The 20,620-nt window shown below is 33.7% G+C and overlaps 3 pseudogenes across 1 annotated transcript; all 3 read left to right on the forward strand.

Annotated features, from left to right (window-relative positions):
* The first annotated feature begins 3,718 nt into the window (after positions 1-3,718).
* LOC143571943 (putative galacturonosyltransferase 6) lies at positions 3,719-7,096 on the forward strand (annotated as a pseudogene).
* A 752-nt stretch (positions 7,097-7,848) lies between these two features.
* LOC143571944 (photosystem II reaction center W protein, chloroplastic pseudogene) lies at positions 7,849-9,569 on the forward strand (annotated as a pseudogene).
* A 1,708-nt stretch (positions 9,570-11,277) lies between these two features.
* LOC143571936 (magnesium transporter MRS2-I-like) lies at positions 11,278-17,035 on the forward strand (annotated as a pseudogene). Its single transcript, XR_013142184.1, has 10 exons — positions 11,278-11,576; positions 12,931-13,090; positions 13,201-13,322; positions 14,164-14,238; positions 15,279-15,503; positions 15,576-15,620; positions 15,749-15,793; positions 16,538-16,567; positions 16,659-16,778; positions 16,856-17,035. The product of XR_013142184.1 is annotated as a magnesium transporter MRS2-I-like (transcript).
* The last annotated feature ends 3,585 nt before the right edge of the window (positions 17,036-20,620 follow it).

A 20,620-nucleotide genomic window follows, 5' to 3' on the forward strand; every position in this document is an offset into this window, starting at 1 on the left:
CTCATATATAATAACATATGGCATTAATACCATGTAGAACACGTGTTATAATAAATAAATTTATTAAAATAATAACACAATGTGAAATACAAAAACAAAAAATATGTTTAAAAGATATAAAGATATAATATATGGTAGAATAAATACACATTACACAATATGGAAATAAAAAGTTGTTGAAAATTCATAAATCTCTAAATATTTTTTTGTATACAATATTTGTTATTTTAACCTTCATATCAAAATTAGTAGTTTTGTTTTGTTTTTGCTTTCAACTTTTTATAATAACACACATAACTTGCCATGCGTTAAAACATGTTGTCTAAAAAACAAATCAATATCTATAGTGATTGGCTTTAGTTTTATTAATCTTTATTGCAAAACAAGCATAAAGTGAAATTTTCTTTATTTGAAATTTAAATTAATTATTTTATCTAAATCAACGTGAAAAATTATTCCTTATAAAAACTTAATATTTATAACTAATACAATATATTTATATAAAACTAAATAATATATGTTGTTATTAATTTTTTTATATCAAAAAATAATTATTAAAAAGAAAAAATAATAGATTAAAAAGAAAAAAAGTTAAATATAAAATATTAATTAAAAAGAGAATTGTATTTAATAAGAGAGAGAGAGAGGTGAGAAATTTTGTAGGAACTTATTTTGTGTGATGTCATGTGGCATTGAGAAACTTTTATTTATTATATAGGTGAAAAGATGTTGTAACCAACAAAATTTTGTATGTGTATAATTAAACCGATATGTAAAGATCGGGTTCTATATGTTTTAATTCATGGTAAATCTTTAGGAGTGATAAAATTACAAATATTGTATACAAAAAAATATTTAAAGATTTATGAATTTTAAAAAAAAAATATTTCCATTTTATTATACCATATATTATATCTTTTGAACATACTTTCTGTATTTCATATTGTGTTATTATTTAAATAAATTTATTTATTCTAACCCGAATTATTCACGGGTTTCTTAATGCTATATGTCATGACACATGAGTGATCCTAACAAAATTTTTCCATCTCTCTCTGATATTAAATATATATTTCTTTTTCTTATTAATATTTTATATTTTATTCTTTTTTATTTTTAATAATTATTTTTTGGTTTAAAAATTTAATACCAACATAAATATATTATTTTTTTATATAAATATGTTGTATTAGTTATTGATATTAAGCTTTTATAATTAACGAATTTTCGCGTTGATTTTGATAAAATAATTAATTTCAAATAAAGAAATTTTCACTTTATGTTTATTTTGCAATGAAGAATACTAAAAGCTAAGGCCAATCGCTTTAGGTAGCTTGTTTGTTTTTGAGACAACTTGTTTTAACACATGGTTAGTTTATGTGTTTCATTATCTAAAGTTAAAATAAAAAAAAAACGAAACTACTAATTTTAATATGGAGGATAAAGTTATAAATAAAATTACAAATATCATATATAAAGAAATATTTAGAGATTTACGAATTTTCAACTTTTCTTTATTCGTATTGTGTATTGTGTAATTTATTCTACCATATATTTGTATATGTTGAACATATTTTTTATATTTCATATTTTGTTATTATTTTAAATAAATTTATTTAGAGCAACTTCACATAATAGTAACCAACTTTCAAAAGTATTCCAACCTAGGGATTATAATATATAACCATAAGATAAATGCATTATATGAACCTTCATATATAAATGCCTTATGATTTCAGATTCAAAACATGACTCAAGTAAATTTTTTTATAGTGGCAGGTTTTTCCTCTTTGACAGTATTTTTTGGGTAAGTCAGATTTAGAGCGTCAAAATCAATATGAAATGTATCTGTATCAAAATGACCCATTCAAGTAATGGAGGTAGTTCCAAAAAGCTAATTATTATTATTTTCTTAACAACTAACAAATAAAAAATTGCCTAGCTACTTTATATGTGGTGACCCAATTTCTAAAGGCCACCGCTAGCTGGCCAAACCAAGTCGTATAGAGCGTTTAACAGCCTCCAAGTCATCTCCAGTTCCCGAGGAAAACCCACTCGTCTAAAGGCCCACTGGTGGTAAACCCTGTACGCCTTGAATATCGAACCGGATATCATAAAGATTCTAGTCTTCTTTCATTAAATACACATACCCTTCCTAAAATATTACTATGGGGATTAAACCGAACCAGACTTCCTATCAATGTTGTTAAGATCGGACCGGAACGGTCAACCGGTCTGATCGGGTTTCGGTCAACCGAATGTTCCGGTTCTATACAGTTCGTTTGGTTCCCAGAAAAACTAGCCGGTCCGAACTAGTTCACAAGTCCGACCTAAAAATTGGGCTGGTTGAACCGGTTTACCATGAATTTTTTTTTTGGAAAGCCTTTTTCTAGTCTAAACCGCCATTTTTGAGGAATAATTGTCTGTCCAGTCTGACCGGTTTAACCTGTTAAACCAGTGAACCTATTACTTGTTCGGTTCAATGTCTGGTCCAATTATGAAATCATTGCTTACTATCACTACACCACCACGCTAGAAAGCTAATACGTATTGTGTTCTTCTAGATACTAATCATTGATGTTATATACCTTTTAGTGACACGTATATGCCAATAAATGATTACATGACAAATAATAAAATATAGCATAGCATAGCATAGTTTGATTAATTAATAATAATAATTGGTAACCAAGCCAACCCAAAGCGAACATGGCGTTTACCATCTTCCCCGCGTCCCCTGTATTTCTCTCTCTAAATCTCAAATCACCAAACACAAAACCCTACTAACCGATGATCAAAATCTCCACCGTTAGATGCCGCCGCACCAGGATATGCATCCTCTCCTTACTCTTCCTCTCTGTCTTCGCTCCAATCCTGCTGCTCTACGGTACGATTCTTACTCTTCGTCTTTCTTTAATTGATTACTATACGGTGAGATAATATTATCCGTGTTTTGTGGTGCAGGATCGACTGGATTCGTTGAGGATTTATCGACTTTGGTATGATCCATTGATATTTATGCTGTTTTTTGTTTTTGTTAAGTTAGTGTGGTTATTGTTATTGTTATTGTTATTGATTAGACTGAAGTTAGGTTTGTAAATAATAAATTATAATATCCGACTCGATGTAATTGATGAAATTGGAGAATAGTTAAAACGATATGATTCATAAATATGCAAATGTTTCATATAAAAATGATATAATTCATATTATTTATATAAATAATATGAACTGAACTTTTGTTTAAAGCAGAAAACATTTTATAAAAATAATTATAGAAGTCATTATTATTATTTAATAGGAAATATAGAAAGATTAAAAAAATATAATTCATAAATCATATTACATGGGTAAAATAATGAAATGATCAATTTATTTAAATGTTTTATGAATGAACTGAACATTTTTTTCGAGTGGAAAATATTTTATAAAAATAATTATAGAAATTAATAGGAGGGAGATGCGGGAACAAAAAAGTATAGAAAGATTAAGAAAATATTTATAGTTATTTAGAGAGAGACGAGAAAAAAAGGGTTATGATGAACTCATATCGCTTTACTCTTTTATTATGTAGTATATTGTAGTATATAGATAGAGATATAAATTTAGATGTGGATGAACTCATAATGATTCATTATTTTCTTTGTTTTTTCCAGAAAGGAAGGAGGGATCTCCGGAAGCTTAACTTAGTAACGCAGGTTATTATTTGCATTTTGCAATGCTGGTTTCTACTTTGATTTGATTGAAAATTTCATGTCAGAAAAATATATTGTTATTATTAATAATATGTTTCAGTTGATTGAGTTGCTTACTGTTGTGTATTAGGAGGAAGGCGTTGGCTTAAGAGAACCAGTTTTAGAGGTTTCCAAAGATGTAAATGTTGATTCCAATGTCAGTTCCAGATTCACAGATTTAGGTATTCAGCCTGACAATATTTGAGTTCGTCAAGTATAACTTGATTGATTAATCAGTTGATTGATTAATGAGAACTGTCGGGTTCTTTATTATTAATGATTATCTGCTGAATGATTTCAGAAGGAGATGTTGACGCAAAAGGAATTAGTGGACAGAGTCAAGAAGAGAAAAGACTGGTGACTTCAGTGATAGTGGTTTGATTTGATCCATGCTTTGATTTTTATACCGTAATTTGTACATCTTGTATTTTTGCCTTTGAAAAATGCGAACAATTTATTTATATGTTTTGATGACGTGACATGATCAGGATGCACAACCACAAGCACGGAGGGTAGTAATTGATGCAAAGATTAAAGAGATGAAAGATCAGCTGATAAGGGCCAAAGCTTACTTGAGTTTTGCAGTGCCAGCTGGCAATGCTCATTTAATTAAGGAATTACGTTTACGAGTTAAAGATTTAGAACGAGCCATGGGAGATGTCAGCAAAGACTCTGATTTGTCTAGGAGGTTACCGATCATTTCTTTTGCTTTTATAGGCATCATTATCACTGCTCTTTAGTAAAATGGATGGTTAAGCTGTTCACTTTTTGACATGGGTCCAAGCTAGACTTGTTAGGCTGACGCCGCTGAGGTGCTGACCCAAAACACCTTTTGTCCAAAATTTAAAGTTTTGTACAACTAACTAGCGTGCCAAATTTTATTACAAAACCATATTTTTATAGGTATGACCTGTTTTAGAAATAAACATAACATGAATATAATGATTTATTTATACATTAAAGTACTTTTCATTGGCGTTTGACTTGTTTTATAGGTATGACCTGTTAGAGATAAACATAACATGAATAGAACTATTTATAAGTAAATGTGTTGAAATTACCACCTCTATTGACTTCAAACAAAAATATCGTCAGATTTATGCAATGCAGATTTATCTTTGGATTTGCATACATTTCCATCATTTTTACATTTTTAATACTGATTTTTGGATATTGATCTCTTCAGGGCTTTTCAGAGGATGCGGTCGATGGAAAATTCCTTACAAAAGTCAGCACGGATTTATCCCGATTGCTCATTAATGGTGAAGAAGCTTCGTGCGATGGCTAACAATGCTGAAGAACAGGTTCGGGTACATAAGGAGCAAGAGTCTTTTCTTGTACAGCTGGCTGGAAGAACGACTCCCAAAGGGCTTCATTGTCTTTCAATGAGACTAACATCTGAATATTTTGTTTTGAATCCTGAAGAGAGAAAGCTTCCAAGCAATCCAGATGTGCATGATTCAAATCTTTATCATTTTGTTGTGTTTTCTGATAATGTTCTGGCGTGATCTGTTGTGGTGGACTCTACTGTTTCCTCTGCAAAGGTATGCTGACCTGGCTCTATCTGATTATTTTTATCATCATATTAAAAAAAAAAACTAATACTTAGACGTTAGACATAAGTCACACAACACTAACAACCATCTATTTTTTCAATCACATAACAAATGAAAGAAGTGAATAGTTGCTTTTGATATTAAAAATAGGTGGTTTGTGATTATACTTGAATATTATATTTTTGAAAGATCAGAAATAAAAAAAAGAGGTAGTTGTTAACAATAGCCCAAAGGGATATTGTTAACAAAAAGTCTATAAGTAATTTAAATCTTTCATTCACAAAATGATTTGGAAGTTGTATGCGTTCCAGTTAGCTTTTGTGAGACTTTCAATCCGTTTGGCTAATATGACCCTTTCCCTTTGTATTTATTGTTTTGAACCATTTTGACCCAACCCGTTTGGCTAATATGACCATCATACATGTATTATTTAATTATTCAAAGGAAAAAGAAACAAAAATATTGTTGGTTCATGTAACACGATCTGACCTGCTTTAGAAACTTGTTTTGACCCAAACCCGTTATTTAAATAATCATTTCCACTTATATATAATACTTATGTTATAGAATGAGTGATAACTTTTTACTTTTTTTATTGTGGATTCACAGGAGCCAGGGAAAATTGTGTTTCATGTGGTGACAGATTCTCTCAGCTTTGCAGCATTCTCAATGTGGTTCATATTACATCCTCCTAAAAAAGCTTCAATCCAGATTCATAACATAGACAATTTTGATTGGTTCTCCACTAAATACAATCCACCAAATACCGATGGTCATGATTCACAGGACCCGAGATATACGTCTGTCTTTTTTTTTATAGATCAGTTCAGTCTGTAAACAAGCGGGTGATTTTTAGCCGGGAAACTGCCACCTTAAACCACCTAAGATTTTACTTACCAGATATTTTCCCGACATTAAACAAGATTATACTTCTTGATCATGATGTGGTTGTACAAAAAGACTTAACACACCTTTGGAGAGTAAACATGATGGGAAAAGTCAACGGGGCGGTCAAGACTTGTGGAAATGATCCTGCGCATTGCAGGGTGAGTTTGTTACTCAACTTATCTGATCCAACGGTAGGAAAAAGATTTAGCAACAATGCATGCACATGGGTGTTTGGTGTAAATGTGTTTGATTTGAAGAAATGGAGGAAAATGAATCTGACCAGTGTTTGTGGCAAATATCTGCAACTGGTACGTGTTTTTTGTTTTTTCAGTAATTTATTTTCAGTTGAATTATTATTTGCTTAGAAAACTGCATATATAAGTGAAGCCCGGGCTTGTTTATCAAACACGCTCAGTTTTAGGATTGAGCTCGGACTCGAGCTCATTCAAACTCGGTTCGATTAAAGCTTTTAGCGAGCCGAGGCTGGCTCAAGAGCGGCTTTGCTTGTTTACACCTCTATTTTTGATGACATTCGGCACTACATTTGGTTTTATGCATTTGAATACATGCCTTAATATTACGTTTGATAGGTTTTCTTTTTAGCTATTGTTTTAAATACTCTGTTTTTTTCGATAAATATTGCAGGGGAAAAATAAGCCAATGTGGAAAGCTGGTACCTTACCCTTAGGTTGGATGACATTTTACAATCAAACCATTGGTTTGGACCAGAAATGGCAAATTCATGGATTAGGATATTATTCCGGTATTAGACAAGAAGATATCGAGCGTGCAGCAGTCATACACTATGATGGAGTTATGAAACCATGGTTAGATATCGGTTTTGAGAAGTACAAAACATACTGGAGAAAACATGTCAAATACAATCACCCGTATTTGCAGCAGTGCAATATTGCCTAATATCCCTCACCAAAATTTTTATTAAACACAACAACACTAGTTTTTTTCTTCTTTATTTTTTTTGTCACCTTGCAGAATCATTTTTCATCCGATTTCCATTCGATACTTACACACTAACACCCATCAGCAATAGTTTTTTTATTCGGTTTATTTGTTTATAATACCTGGGTAGGTGTAACTTTACTCATATGAATTGATAAGTTGCTCTTTCGGTTACATTACAACTGAATGAAGCTAACTTAATATAGAGATTTTTCAGTAGTTGATTTGGTTATTTGTTTATTTGCATAATGTGTTTAATTCTTATGGCAATTGGGAAGAAGAGGCTGGTTTGGTGGTTTAATGGTTTCGTATGATCGTTCTTTTTTCCTTCAAAATTGTTAGTTTGTGTTGAAACTAGTTTTTACCCGGCGCGTTGAGCCGGGACAGCTGGGGTCTGTTTATATACACCTCCCGTGCTGTCGTGCTGTGATGGTGTATTAATACGGATTTGGTTGGTATGGGTTAAGTTCGTTAAGATACTGACACTAAATTAAAAAAAATGTGTACGTTAACACAGAAACAGTAGCGATGCTCGTATAACTAAAAATTAACATGTTAAAAAGTTCGGTCGGTATTGATTACGTTCGTAATGGTGCCATAATTAGAAACAAAAAATAAAACGTCAAATTAACATATAAAATAATTAAAATATTTGTAACAATGTTTATTCGGTCAATAAAACCCGGATGCTGGTAAAACCGAGCATTACGATGGCGAGTCTATGCGAATTCGGTAAGTATTTGTTGTGTTCGTTATAGTATAAATAGCGTTGGTAAAACCCAAAAAAAATAATAAAAAAATTGTCAAATTAACATATAAAAAACAAAATATTTAAAAATAACTTATTCGGTCGGTAAACCAGACACATTTACGATCGCGAGTCTATGCGAATTCGATAAGTATTTGTTATGTTCATTACAGTATAAACAACGTTGGTAAAACAAAATAATAATAATAATAATAATAATAATAATAATAATAATAATAATAATAATAATAATAATAAATTCGCCAAATTAACATATAAAAAATATTTAAAATGACTTTATTCGGTCAGTAAACCGGAGCCTTGCGGTCCCCGGTGTTGTGGCGGTGAGTTGGTAAAACCTGGCGGTTGGTGAAACACAAACATTGTCGGTCCCAGGATTTGCAGCAGTAAGTCGACGTAAATTAGGTTGGTTCCGATTACGTTCGTTACGTAAAAAAAGGTCAATAAAAGCGGACGTTAATAAACCCGAGCGTTGTCAGTCCCGGACATTGAAGTAGTGAGTTGTCGCGAATTTGATCGATTTCAGTAACATTCGTTAATATGTTTTCTTCCCAAGAAACCTTCCACTCTTCTTGGTATGCTTTCTTATTCAAAATTTTTATTATTAATATTATGTACTTTAATTTCTTTTGATGATAAAATGATAAAACAAATATGATGGTTTCCACATATTTACTTAAAAAAATAGTCTGAGTTTGGGTGTATATCATATTCTGTAGATAGAATTGATGATGTTTAACTAACAAATATGTTTTAAGTGATGCAAACAACTTATTTAACCATTTTATTTATATATGAAATGGCGCCATTTATTGGCTGAAACGAAAACCAGGTCAGCATCTAGAAATCCCAAATTATTCCCCGAGTCTAGATCCGAGCTGTAGCATATAAATAAAGTTGTTAGTAACCTGAGGTGAAATCCGTAAGCATCCTCCAATGATCAAGTTAGTTTTTTTTATTCAGATGATGTAGGGATAGGTTTTGGAATGAAAACAATGACAAGAGGCCCCTGTTTCACATGCCTAAAAACGACACCATATGCTATTGTCTAGTATATTAAAGTTCATTAATTTAGAAACAAGTTTTTAAATTTTTTTAGGATAAAGTTGTCAATGATTCTTTGTTTTACAAGAATACAAAAAGGAATTTAGAAAAGCTTACATTCTAGTTTATATAACATATTAAAATTAACTTTGATTAGTAACATTTTTCTAAAGTTATGATAAATGTTATCACCAACCCAAATATTACCTAACCATGTTATCACTAGTTATCAAACACACTTGCCAACCCTATGACATCATAGATTTGCAAGAACTAACGTTAAAAGTTGGTTAAATTCCAGGGTTACCGACTACATACAAAATGGGAAAAGTGCAATGTTTTGCTAAGCGAGATACAATGAAGGAGAGCGCATCACGTCTAGTGATGACTAGCATGTCAGCATTGGTTGCTACAACGGTGGTTACAACCATGTCTAGCCCGATAGCCATGGCTCTAGTGGACGAGAGAATGAGCACGGAGGGAACCGGGCTACCCTTTGGCCTAAGCAACAACCTTCTTGGTTGGATTTTGTTTGGCGTGTTTGGATTGATTTGGACCCTCTACTTCGTGTATACAGGAAGCCTTGATGAGGATGAAGACTCCGGTCTATCACTTTAGGACTTAAAATTGTAAATTACATTTTTGTTTCGATTAATGGTTCTTTATTAGAAATCATGTTCATCGATTTCAACTTATGGTTTATCGCGAGGTTGTATTGGAGAGAAATCGTGTTCTTGAATCCTATTCTTATGTGATTGTATGTCGTGTTTTTCGGTTTTTATATCTTTTTTCACCAAATACAATTCATATATTTTTTTTTTCTTTCAATTGATACATTTCTTAAAAGTAGGTTTTAACAATGTGATAAATACATTAATTGAAAGAATTATTATTTTACACAAACACCGTTGCATCAAAAAGTAATAATAATTGGAGAAAAAAAATATTTGATTGATTGAAGTTTTTATATATATTTTTTTAAAGGAACATTTTATCTGATCCGTTCCATACATACATGAAATATAAATAATTAGATGCTTGAATACGTAGAATGTTGTGATGAATTCGATGTGTTTGGGCCCACTTGACCGCCTTTGTTTGAAGATATTTCTGAACTGATTTTTACCCGCCAGTTCTTACTTGATGTCGGTTTGTACCCCCTTAACTTTTAGAAGTTTCCAACAATAGACCCTGTACTTATAAAAGTTTCAGTTTCACCCTTCATATTCTAAAATTGTTCTTTGTAAATCTAGTGTTCCTTTTACTCATTTATTTGAGCACAAAAAGGCTAGTTAGTTTCTACAGTACATTGTCGTTATTGCAAAATTTTAAATGTTAAGCTCACCATAGTTTTTGAGATGTCTAAAAATTGTTATGGTAATTTCTTAGCCTTAGGACATAGGGTCATGTGCTGTGAATTAGTAGTTGCAAGTTAATAGTTTGATAAGATGAAAAGTTGTCTAAACCTCGTTTAAACATGTATGGGCTAAACGGGGAACACCTGTACCGTCGAGATTTAGTTACAAGCTTATGAACCATACATAAGTAAATCAATCAGTTTTGAACGAAGTAGAAAAAATAGGTGAATGCCAGATCAAAATCGATGGAAAACCATTGATAATCGCCCCCTTCCTTCCTTCTTTTTTTATAACCAATTCAATTCAAAATTTTTTTTTTTGCTAAAACACAATATAGATTAAACAATATCACTTCGAGTGTATTTAACTATTTCCCTGCTCGTTCAAACAATTAACATTTTAAAAATATATTCAATAAAATATTGGAGTTTCCCTGTCTTTTAATATTTTAATTTCAACATATAGTTACAAAACCTTTTGATTTTCTTTACCTTAAAGCATCTTTAAGACCTTGCCTTTTACATTTTTAAGCTCATGTGAAGAAGATAGGGAGAAGATGTCGCCCATGTGCCCATGTGAAGGAGATACGGAGAAGAGACCTTTTCAGGGAAAAATACCCTCAAACGATTTCTGGAGAGCGAAAGAAGGAACACCTGAGAGCAATTTTAGAGGTAATTCGAACAACCATGACATAACAACGTTTAAACGTGGATGATGACATAACACTCACTTTCCCATTGGTCTCTAATTAACAACCTAACCAAACATCTATATTTCATTATAGCTTTATAGGCATAAAACCTCAAGGACCAATACAGTCTACTCACATACTTAAAAGCACCAAACTTTTAAAACCTCAAAAGACATAAACATTAAACATAGTAACCACCCACACATTCTATCCATCCCACCAGCCATCCTCAAACTCACCAAACAAACAAACAACGTTAACATCAACTTAACTTCATATTTTCATTAACCCGATGGCCAATGAAGGCCAGTTAATCGTACCCGTGGATTCGTTCTCACAACCAGCTTCCTTAATTAAGAAACTGCTGTCTCAAGAAGCTGGGTGTCTGTTGATTCCAATGGACAGAGTACGGTTTTGGATTTGGATAAGTATGGGATCATGAAACGAGTATCGATTCATGCTCGAGATCTGCGGTTGCTTGATCCGTTGTTATCGTATCCGTCTGCGATTTTGGGTAGAGAGAAGGCAATTGTTTTGAATTTGGAACATATTAAGGCAATCATTACAACTGAAGAGGTACCATGCTTTGGGATGAACAATTTTAACTCGTACCGTACTGTACCATGCCATGCCAGTAATTCATTTTGGTATGGTTAATGGTAACGGTACAAACAAAACACAATCTGTACCGGTATTTTTAATTTTTATATTTTATTTTTTATAGTTTTGGTATTGGTACCGTTTGATTCCGGTATTTTCACTAGTACCGTTGTACCGGTAGTGATTGACACCGGGCCGAAAAATGGGTGCATGGTTCGGTGTATGTAGTGGGTGTAAAAGAGTCGAGTTGAGCCCAAGGTTAATTAGGCTCGAGCTCCGCTTGTTTCGACTTACAGGAGCTTGATCTTGGCTTGTTATGAGCTCTTTTACTAAAGCTTGAGCTTTGTTCATGCATCTCGTGACTTGTTCTTACAAGCTTGGGCTCGGCTAAGGCTCGGCTCGTTTGTTATTTATTAATTCATTGATATATATTTTTAATTATTCTTTTATATTTCTTGTATAATTAATGTTATGACTCCAAGATCCGCAAATGTAGTTTTTAAAAGGTTGGGTTTTGAAATTCAAAAAGGGGTAGCGGCGCAACTTGTTGCCTGCTTGCCATCTGTTTCGATATAAACAAAAACTTTTAATTTAAAGGTAATTAAATCTCCCAAAAAAAAGAATAAAAATTAATGGTAACGGTACAAACTAAACACAATTTGTACCGGTAATTATTTTTTATTTTTCATATTTTCGGTGTCGGTATCATTTGATTTAGGTATTTTCAACAGTACCGCAACTGATCGATACCGGACTGAAAAATGGTGCGCGGTTCGGTGTATGTAGGGGGTGCAAAAGAGCCGAGCCCAAGTTTGATTAGGTCAAGCTCCGCTCGTTTTGACTTACAAGAGCTCGAGCTTGGCTTATCACGAGCTCTTTTTCTAAAGCTTGAGCTCAAATTGTGCAGCACGTGAGTTGTTCTTTCAAACTTGGGCTCGGCTATTGGCTAAGGCTCGACTCGTTTGTTATTATTAATTCATCTATATATGTTTTTAATTATTTCTTTTTATATATTTTGAGAAAATCTTTTAACGAGCCTTAGCTCCGCTTAAGCTCGTGTAGTACCTTAAACGAGCCCTCTGCTCAAGCTCGACTTTGCTGTGTAAATTTAATACATAGAAGTCCAAAAGAGGCAAAACTTAAATATCCACAAGGCTCAAGCTTGAGCTAGGGCTCGAGAATTAGAGGCTGGGGTTCGGCTCGAGCTCGAAACAACTCGGCTTGTTTCGATCTTTTTCCAGATTCGCTTTTAAAGCGTGTATCCAAACACTCCATATGTATATAATGAGACTTACAAGAGTAATAACTTTGAATTATGATAATTATATAGGTATTGCTTCGTGATCCACTTGATGATAATGTTATCCCCATTGTTGAAGAGCTTCAAAGAAGATTGCCACCTGTCAATGCTGATTATTTAGGTCAAGGGGATGATGAAGATGGTGTTGGTGCTGGGGGTCAAACTGAGGGTCAAACAAGTGAATCAATTGGTATATAAATAAATTAAAAAAAAATTATGGTTTTGTATGGTTAATGTTACTTAATAATACCTTGATTAGTGTTATTGTTAAACTTCTTTTTTGGGTGTAAATGATGTTAGAATTCCCATTTGAGTTCCGGGCTCTTGAAGTTGCATTAGAAGGTATTTGTAGTTTTCTTGATGCGCGCACACGAGAATTGGAAACCGCGGCTTACCCTGCGTTGGATGAGCTCACCTCCATGGTATGTTAAGGTTGGCGGGTTGAAATCATGGACCCTACATGCTTTAAATTGTGTAACCCGAACATGACGTACCTAACCCGTTTATCTGAATGTGCTAAACGGTTTAGTGGGTTGGTGGGTAATAATCAGGTTGTAAATGTGTTAATTGGGTTGTAAAAAAATGGGTTAAGCGGGTTGGTGGGCTGTAAACAAAATGGTAAACGGGTTAATTATAAGCGGGCTAGTGTGTCGAATTGTTTAGCTAAAGGTGTTAAAAATGCCAACCAAAAAATGGTTCGTTTACATAAACATTTTTAACCCATCTATCTAAATGTGTCAAACATGTTGGCGGGTGATAATCAAGTTGTAAACGTGTTAATCGGGTTGATAAGTTGTAATAAATGGGTTGGTGGGCTATAAAAAAATGGTTAAACGGGTTAGTGGATCAACCTGCTTATCTAAACAGGTTAAACATGTCAATCTAAACACGACGCCTTTTGATTAAACATGCCACCCAACCATGAACTGCTTTTTAAACGGGTTAGATATACTAACTCAAAACCAGATTATTTTCGTGTCGTGACAAGTATTGCCACCCATATTATTTGATATAAGTGACTTATTATTTGATCTTGAATACAAAATATCTATATGATTATATTGTGATGTGTTTAAGAGGGTGTTTGGATGTGCATTTAAATTTATAAGTTTTGTGTGTCTTGGTAGAAGTTATTATGATTATAATATCACATTAATATGAAAGGGCTTCCATATTTTATGTGATTTTTCTTGCAGTTTAGTGATGCCCATTTTCGGGTTGTATTATAAAAGTGAACGAAGCGCATATTATTATTGTGTGCAGATAAGCAGTCGCAATCTGGATAGGGTTCGAAAGCTCAAGAGTGCAATGACACGATTAACCAATCGGGTTCTAAAAGTACGCAATTTTTCTATTAAGTATAAGGAAAATTGGTTTTTATTGGTCCAAACTATTTCATTTTTGTCGGCGCTAGTCCCAACTTTCATTTTAGCTGGTAACGGTCCCAACTTTCACATACGTTTCTTCCACCAGTCCACGACTAACGGAGTACTAACTCCGTTATGTCAATGCTGACGTGTCCATTCAACTTGTCAAAAAAAATATTATGTGACAGCCAACTTGGATATTATGTCTGTTTATGTAGATTATACTTAAGCCCTAATCTCTCTCCTAACTTTCATTCACTCTCAAGCCCTAATTCTCAAAATCCCCAAATTGATCACACTTCAATATGCATTCTCCTTGATTATACGAGCTTCATCCGCCGGGTACTCCTAAACCCATTCTCCTTCAGCTCAGCCTCTATCATCGCATCCACCTCAATTGAACCCAAATAAGTGGTAATTGTGATCGGTTTGGTTCAGTTGTTGATTATGTGATCCGTGGTTAAGCACGAGACTCCGGGGTTGTTGTCAGATGCTGCGGAGACTAGAAGGAGTGGTTTTGATGGGCGCTTGGTGATGGGGAAGATGCGAAGAGGGGTTTGGGATGTGGGTTTGGTGTATTGGTAGTGTGTGAGGTTAGGTGAGTGGGGGGTTGTTGATACGGTGAAGTTCAGAGAGTGAGCCATTGATGGTGGTTCGTGGAAGAACAGTAGAGAGTTGAAGAAGACAACGAGGAGGTTCAGTACTGCTTGTTGTTGGAGAGGTTAAGTTTGACAAGTAGGCAGCCATGTTATTTGTTTTTGACAAGTGGGATGGACACGTCAGCATTGACATAACGGAGTTAGTACTCCGTTAGTCGCGGACTGGTGGAAGAAACGTATGTGAAAGTTGGGACCGTTGCCAGCCAAAATGAAAGTTGGGACTAGCGCCGACAAAAATGAAATAGTTGGGACCAATAAAAACCAATTTTCCTAAGTATAAATATTCATCTAGAGAGAGAAGTAAAATTATTGCCTAAATCAAGGGCTTTTAAATTCTGTGATTCATTTTTAGGTACGAGATGAACTCGAACAACTATTGGACGACGATGATGACATGGCAGACCTCCATTTATCAAGGAAATTATCTTTTGCTTCTTCCCCGAGTCACGATAGTGCAGACTTAACCTGGTCTCCTCCGTCTCCTACCATAGAATCTAAAATATCACGAGCAAGTCGTACCACACCATTTTCGACCCATGGGGAAAACGACGTTGAAGAACTTGAAATGTTACTCGAGGTTTATTATTAGTATTAAAAAAAACATGTGTTTATTGTGTTTCTTGTATTGATTTTGTTTTGTTTTATGTAGGCTTATTTCATGCAAATTGAATCTACTTCAAATAAGCTGACTACAGTAAGTAATCACAATGTTTTACCTTTTTTCTTTGGGTCCATTTGAATAAACAATCCAAACTTAAGATTTAAGTATTTTATGTAAATAAATGTCTTAAGTTTAAGATATTATTTTTTGGGTGTTTGTAGTTGCGTGAGTATATTGATGATACAGAGGATTACATTAATATTCAGGTAGAACAAACAACCCAAAATTAAGATTACAGAAAATTGCACAAATAGTCCCTATGATTTGATCATTTTACAAGCTTAATCCAAACACTTGTGAGAGTGTCGCACATTTAGTCCCTCTAGTTAATCTCAATTAGTTTTTAATAGAAAACTGATGTCATGTATCATTCATGTGAGGGTAGTTGTGTATCTTTTCAAATTTAAAACACTAATATCATATTCTTTCAAACTCCAAAACTCCTAACGTCGACTTAATTACCTTCGGTTTTTAAACCGAACCTTCGATTTTATTAGGATTTTAAATAAAATGAGATTAGCCTCACATGAAAAACTATTTTATTAAGGCTTCAGATTTGACAAAACACAATTACTTTAACATGAATGACACATGACATCACTTAACAAATTAACTGAGATTAACAAATTAAAATGAGATTAACTGGTTTTCATGCAACCCTGAAGGGTGGACGGCGGACCTACCCTTACGGTGGTTGGCCATCCCTTGTGATTTTTTTAGTACTATTATAGTGTAAAAATCTCAACCGAACTATGTGAGTATATAAAGATGGTCAACTGAGAAAGTTTTCGACCATGTGAGAAATTTTTCTAGGTTTGCTACCGGCAAACCTGTTACAAATATGAGACCAAACTTGCAATTTGATCAACCCAGAAAGACTATTTGTGTAATTTTCTCTTAAGATTAAATATTCTTCTTAGGAAAAATATTAATATTTTTTCTTCATGCAGTTGGATAATCATAGAAATCAGCTGATCCAGGTAAATATTATCATCCATTTCTCCATTTAATGTTGTTTATTTCTGAAAAACATGATTATTTATTTTTATTAATTTGTTTTTCATAAAATAGTTAGAACTCTTCCTACTATCCGGAACAGTTTCATTGTCTGTTTATTCATTGGTGGCTGCTATATTTGGTATGAACATTCCATACCCATGGAATAAAAACCATGGCTATGTATTCAAATGGGTAAGCACTTATACTATGTGCTTATACACTTGTATCAAATAAATTCTTAATTTTTAATAAATGTTTGTTTCTTGAAGGTGGTCATTCTTGCTGCAATAGTGAGTGCATCAATCTTTATATCAATAACCACTTATTCAAGACACAAAGGTCTTGTAGGATCTTGACAAGGGTTTGAATTACATGCTTTAAGTGATTGTACTCCATGTGCTATTCGGGTTGTACTTTCATGACCGAAAACTATTTCGGGCTTGTATGGGTTGTACGCAACTATTGATTTTGTACCTGGTTAGAGAATCTGGTTTATTTCGTGGTCAGCTTTAGAAATGTACAATTAACTTGTTGGTAGTTTTTAAACGTTCTAAGAGATGTGCATAGAGTTTAGCATTTTAACTCGAATTGTGGATAATGATCGATCAATAAGGAAGTATCATGTCAAACGAATGGCTTATTAAAAACATTTCTTACTATTAAAAAAATCAAATGATATACCAGGGTAAAAAAGGTGTAATATAGTAAAAATGATTTTATGAATTCCTAATATTTGAGTATTAATAATTAATGAATGGTTATGTGCGTTTAATGTTTGGGTAATAATTAATGATTTATGTATGTAACTAAATATCGGTGTAGGTATAGTCAAACCTACTTTTTTTAACAATAAATTTTTTCACATAAAATGTTCGAACTTTTACATTTGCAACTTTTATATTTGCAAATTGCAATGATTTAAAACCCAACATATTTATTTAGAGGAGAAACAATATACTACCATAGCACAAAGTTTCGAATTATAGTCAAACCTATTTAATACAGTAGAGCGACCGGAAAATAGAGTAAGGTGTAATATGGAAAACCCATTTTTTAAATCTTCATAAATTGAAGATAATTAAATATAATTAAATGTGCATTTACACTCATTATCTAAGCTTAAATGGTTCTTCTAATTTTAATCACATGCAATGAATATTTTGTTGGTTTATTAAAAAACCGAATATTTTTCATTGAACATAACATATCATATCTACTCTATTTATTGCATATTATATTACAGAATACTACTGGACATTATGGTAATAAAAACTTATATAAAATTGCATATATACTTAAATGTATGTGTTGTATATAAATTTGTGTGATCAGAGAGGAACACACTCAAATACTCATTGCTTGGATCTTGAAAGATGAGTATTTTGGTTACAAAGAAAAGCTATTTTCTTTTATTTGTGTTGTTCCATTTCAGTGGTTTTCTAATAACCCCTTCTCATAGTAATTGCCCTTTCGCTAAGAATTATTCCATTTATATTTACAACGGAGACTATTCTTCACAGTTAATCAATGCTTATGTGAAATCAAAAGACGATGATTTTGGGCTTCACAACATTACTCATCAGAGTCCCTATAAGTTCACTTTTTGTGCAAATATCTTTGGTAAAACTCTTTTTACCGGAGATTTTACTCCAATGCTAAATCTGCACATTTTCATGTATTTGATAAAGAAATAGAGCATACAATTCCATGCAAATATGGTGGGCGTGCAAGTGTTCACTGGCTACTAAAAGAAGATGGGTATTACTTTTCAAAGGAATTTAAATCGTCACCTCAAGATCCGGCATGGATGTCTAGAGGAAAATGGGAGTAAGAGATTATGTCAGTTATATCAATGATATGTATGCGAATTTTCCCCTTATAAAAACTATATGAAAAGAAATATATCTGGCAATATAAAAATCAGCCTTTTGCGAAATTTTTACCAAAAAGGCCAAAGACAAAGCTTCACTCTAGAATAATTAACAAAGTGCAAAACACCCCACCCCACCCCACCTTCTCTGGTCCTTATTCAAACCTCGCGAGTCCATAATTAACATGTGTTTATTTCTTTTATTGTTGATACTTTTGATTTTCTCGTGACTGAGGCTGTGGAGCTACGTCTCTGAGTCAACGGGTTATGCATAGTAATTTTAGGACTTCAAAATCAATCAAAGTAATTTATAAAAGACTTGGTTTTGCAATAAAAAACACTAGCGCGCAACTTATCATTCATTTGCTTTTTATTTCTATGTAACATACTATATTTTTCTAATTTATAAATTTAAATTATGTGCTGATCAGAATTAGATCCGAGTGTTCCCATTTGATTTTGGGCTTAATTTAAAAAATTCCAAAATTTAAAAAATTTAAATTTAGAGCAATTACATGATTCATTAATTTTCCAAAAATTTAAAATTTCATCCTTGACATCACCTTCAATTTTAAAAATCACAAATGGGTTCACAATCCCTAGATTCAAAATTCCATCACTTGAAGACTTGAAGTTACGTTAGGGGCTGTTTGGTAAGTGCTGAACTAGTAAGAGCCCTGCTTAATTAAGAGACTCTGAGCTAGTAAGTGTCGAAGCCATTAAACGCTGCTTGGTTGGACCTCTGAATGCATAAAATGACTATTTTACCCCTCTGAATATTTTGTTTTGAATAATGTATTTGTGTTAACTAGAGTTAATTGAATGACTGTATTGAATGATAATAATTATAAAAGAAAAATAAAACATCATAGATATTTGAATACCTTATTTCGGGTATTGGAAAAACCCATTTTTTGCCGTTGTTCTCTAAACAAGTCTGCTGCATTATTTTTTTTAATCAAAATCTATTTCTTGCATAAAACCCTCAATAAACAAGGGTTATTGAAGAGGTATGTACCCGCCTCAACACCAAGCAAGGCGGGTCAACCCACAAGATAAAGACATTATGAAGGCACAAAGCCAAACCCAGGCGCATGGCGCATACAAAACATGCTCAGGCATCATATGCTCGCGCATCACATATGCGCGCCGGCGCATATCACATGCTCTTTGCACATCACATATGCTCGCGCGTCACATATGCGCGTGGCGCACTAGCGCGCGGCGCATATCACACGCTCGTGCATATCACACCTGCGCATGAAATATCTGCGCGTGAGAATAAAAAGAAGACTTCGCGCATCCTCAGGATGGGCGCATATCACACGTACACATAATCAACCTCGTCCTTATCCAAATCAGGATCAGGGCAACCTTGATTGTGCACGTCAGACAATCTTCCAGAAGGCATCTTTTTAAGGAGTAAGAATATGCTGATGTTGACAGCTGCCAAATGAAAGGTCGACAACTCAGCATGACACATGTGCTACCACATGATTACAACCAACGAGAAAGCGCCAGGTGTCCAAGAGGACACGTGGCGCAGTGCGATTGGAGGAGGCCAACGAGGCTGAGCCCAACCAGTGGAAACCCTAGCACTATAAATACAGCATCAACTCCACTTTGATGACACATTCATTCACACTCAATCATTGACAGTTACAAGCAGTGATATCACATTCAATCATATTGAATTATATTCACTCACAGTCAGTTACAGAAAACACACAGTCACACAATCAAGAGTATTCAGCGATTCAGCAATACTCTTGAGATTCACTGACTCACACATTATTATCTTCTCCACAAAGATACTGATTCTCACGCCGGAGGGTTACCCCAAAGAGGATCCCTCTGTCCCTTTCTGAGGGGTAAGTAACGGCGCTGTTCATTTTGTAGGTGGAAGAACACGGATCCAGAAGAACCATCGGTGAAACAGTTTAAATCATACCCGAGGAAAGTAGATCTGCTACCCAGCGAGTAGATCCACGTTTCTTCATTGGCGCCATCCACTGTTACAAACGGCAATCAGATCTCATCCAGATCTACAAAAAAATCAATCACCATGGTTTCTGGAGTTCGTACGTTGATCAAGCTCTGGAGGATATTGAACGTGAGGGTGTTAACGACGGACAGCAGGTTCTGAGGGTTCCGCGTGATTCTA

Source organism: Bidens hawaiensis, unplaced genomic scaffold (assembly GCF_021521415.1).
Source record: "Bidens hawaiensis isolate Kalapana, Puna unplaced genomic scaffold, B.hawaiensis_p1.1 tig00025633_1, whole genome shotgun sequence".
NCBI lineage: Eukaryota > Viridiplantae > Streptophyta > Magnoliopsida > Asterales > Asteraceae > Bidens > Bidens hawaiensis.